Here is a 3,909-nt window from a genome sequence, read left to right as displayed (position 1 = left end):
AAACACTCTGGTGACAGGAAGCAAAATCCTAGCAGTGTCCAGTATATAAAGACACCTTAGTTTACAAATTACATGGATGAGAAAAAGAGCTATGGAATATGTGAAGAGTGGTACTGCGGGCTGTCTGTGCAAAGGTTTTGGCAAATGCACAAGCATCTAACATGACTGTCTCTGCTTTTAATGTTAGCTGTTCTGGGATGCACTCTATATGAGTTTATTATAAAAATGAAACAAAAAGCCTAACTCATGACTTGCCCTTAGTGAAAGTAAAGCCAATAAATACTGGTTCACAATGATTGGGACTCATTCTATATATTTTGTGCTACTGCACATCCGAGATCTAGAAGCATATAACCAAGCTGGTGCAAAATGAGAGTGTAGGCTGAGGGTGAGCTGAAATAGATTAATGAGCCTGACCCACAGATTTCACAACACTGCAGTTAGCTCCACCTTGACTGCACCTGCCAGTAATTCTCCAGGCGGAAAATGTTAGGACCCTTACATTTTCCCCGCCCTTTTCCTCTGCTGATTTATGGTGAGCCTGGACACTGAAGGACTTGGTCTTGCAGCTGATATGTTGCTTACCTATGCCCAAGTTAGAGATTTGACTGGGCATAAGGCTTAAGACACTAAAGTTAGCAGAAGTGTAATGCTTATTCTAACTAACATCAGCAAAATGACATGTTTGTTTACTTAGTGGAATGCAGGGCTTTAAATGGTTAATTATTTGTCTCATCATTTGACTGTTTGTTTAGTGTGGAATAGAGGAACTCAAACCAGACAGGGGAGGAAACCAGTGGTATATCAAGAGGAAAAAGGCAAAAGTATGCTTTTAAGATGATTAACAGCAAGTAAACAAAGGTAGTAGTGGTGACAACCTCATGCAGGTGCAGAGTGGACATGTTCATGGTAATGGACTAATGCATAGCCAATTCCATGTAAATGTAGGGGTGGAGCCATGGGCATAATGGGAGGAGACTGGGCATGGTTTAATGCTAATGAGTGTAAACTGGAAGGTATATATGTATGAATGCAATGATGTTCTGGGTCACTCCTCAGTTTGGTGGGGACCCGCCTGAAGTTGCCTCCACTTCAATAAAGTTGTTGAGCGCAGTGTGTGCTTGTGTTTGCTCCACAAGCGGTCGTGCTCATGATTCAATGGGCAATTGGTTCGTCACTCCTTAGTCGTTGGGCCTCACGTGGAGTTGGGGTTTAACAGAAGACATGATCAAGAAATAAAAGGAAGGAAGCAGAGTTTAGAAGGCTGTTTGTTGTAGTGTCAGCTGGTGTCCAGGGGAAGGGAGTTTCCATGAGGATTATGATGAAGAGCCATGGTCAAGTAGGGAGTGAGGACATATAATGGTTGTTAGAAAGATGGCTTTTATTGAACAAGCAGTACAAAGGGGCTAATTGATTTTTTTTAAAGTTCCAACAAAAGGAAAATAAGAGGAGCAGTTGAGTTCTGGCTGTGTAGCAGAACAGCTGGTTGGTGCATGCATGTGTGTGTGGGAGGAGGGAGGATTGATACACTATGCAATTCCTGGAGCACTGACTAGATCCATTGCACAGAACACTATCCATACATAACACTGAACTAGTGCACTGTGAACCAGCTCAAAAGAGTACTTGATTTTCCAGGTATGCTTTTAAACCATGAAAGGTGACTTTTAACCCATTTAATAGACTTCTATGTTTAGAATCATAGAAAATTAGGGTTGGAAGGGACCTCAGGAGGTCATCTAATCCAACCCCTTGCTCAAAGCAGGACCATCTCCAACTAGATCATTCCAACCAGGGCTTTGTTAAGCCAGGCCTTAAAAACCTCCAAGGATAGACAGTCCAACACCTATGTGGTGTTTGTTAGGCCCCTGATGGACACTACACTTAAAACCTGATTAAAGATATATGTTTCCCCTCTGGGAGGTCCAATCAGCAGGTGGGCTCCCAGCCATGGGAGCACATGGTATGCTCTCCTGGCTGGGAGCTCTGACCAGCTGACAGGGAGCCCAGCCACAGTACAAGAAACCCTTGCTATTTGCGGGCTCATCAAATATTTGTGAATGCCAAACCTACATCTTAAATACACTTACAGGAGCTCCTTGGGAGCTCTGTGCTTGCCACCGCTGGGCTCCCAGCATCTCCAGGGGAGCCATCCCTGTTCCGCACCAGCACCCCAAACCGCCGCGGGCACTGTGTTCATGAATGCATTGCCATATTCACAGATTTTGCCATTCGCAGGGATCTCAAGAACGTATCCCCTGCGAATGGCGAGGGTTGCCTGTAATGCATTGTATGCTTCCCCATATGGGAGCCAAGTTTGCTACTTGCCAGTGCAGAGGAGCCCAGGACTGGCTCTGTCTGCACCACCAATATGGCATAATGGGGATCTGATGTGAGATCCCACAATTGCATCTCCTACCATGCATGTGTAGCATGGCAGGAAGTGTGATAGTTGGGATCCCACATTAAATCCCATTGCACCTTTATTTTAACATCTGTCAAGGACCTCAGTGTAAGGTTTAAACCACATTAAACTGGTTATGTGTATCCATGTCCTTAATTTCACTGAGAGCGCAAAGTCCATAAATTATGGTTGGTACATAAGCATCTTTTGTTCCTTTTCCATTTGACTCTAATCCACAGCAAGCCTTTGGATCAGTGATTTTACTGCTTAATGTCTTCTCCCTACCCTCCAATCCAAGGTGTGTTTTCTTTACAGAATGTGCTTGATTCCTTTTGGGCTTCTTCCGATGGGCCAGCTCTATAGGGTGTGTGGAAGAAAGAGCTCTGTTTCTTAGCAAAGGCAAGATGCTCTCTGTTTGGATAGGGATATTTTATAAAAGATTACTTAATCATTTAAGGTAACTCAGATGTTATCTTAAATGATCTTACGTAGCACATTACAACACTTATGCCCTTGGCCCTTCTCAAACCTAATCAATCTTCCCAACTTAAACTGAAATTTTCCAAGAGCGTTACCTATATGTGCTTTGTTTTAAACCTATTTAAAATAGTGGTTATGCTTATTTTAAAGAGGAAAGTCTCTGTTATAACCTTACCCTAAAGTAATTTCTGTTCAATGACTTAATGTAACTGAATTGCATATAGCCCTTCCTTCTTGAAATTTTAAGAGTTGGAATCTGTCTCCTTGAATGGGTTCTACTGACTCAAGAATTACATTTGAAAGGATGCACAAACATACTTACATTTTTCTTTCATTAAGACTTCTTTTACTATTTGATCTACTGCAACTCCTTTTCAAAGAAAAGGTGGACTGAGAAAATGAAAAAGTGCATTAATAATTGTGATAGCCCTTTTAATGTACAAAGTCATGCTTTCCCAATGCGTTGTAGTATTTTGAATTCGTAATTTATTTTGATTTCAACTATTCAAGAGATCATTAAACTACTTAAGTTACAGCTCTTAGCTTAGTGTACTTTATATTAACAGTATAAAAATAAAATACTGTTCTCAGCATGGTTTCATTTCCGCAGAAACCAATCCTGGCTTTGTCTTGTAATGCAAAGCTGTGGATTATGCTTCTACTTGAAATCAGCCCACACAGTTTGATTGGCCTCCAGAACTGAATGTTCTGGTTGCATAGCTCCTAATCATAGAATCATAGAAGTAGGATCGGAAGGGACCTTATAGATCTTCAAGTCCAACCTGGGTGGGAGAAAAACTGGACTCAAATGACTCCAGCCAGGTAGGCATCAAGCCTCTTCTTAAAGACCCCCAGGGTAGGAGCCAGCACCACTTCCCTAGGAAGTTGGTTCCAGCTCCTAGCCACCCTAACTGTGAAGTAGTTCTTGCAGATGTCTAATCTAAACCTACTCTCCAATAACTTCTGTCCATTATTCCTTGTTATGCCAGGGGGTGCTCGGGGAAACAATGTCTTTCCCAAACCCT

This window comes from Crocodylus siamensis, chromosome 1 (assembly GCF_052110815.1).
Source record: "Crocodylus siamensis isolate JL-2025a chromosome 1, ASM5211081v1, whole genome shotgun sequence".
Taxonomy (NCBI): domain Eukaryota; kingdom Metazoa; phylum Chordata; order Crocodylia; family Crocodylidae; genus Crocodylus; species Crocodylus siamensis.
This window is presented reverse-complemented; position numbering follows the sequence as displayed.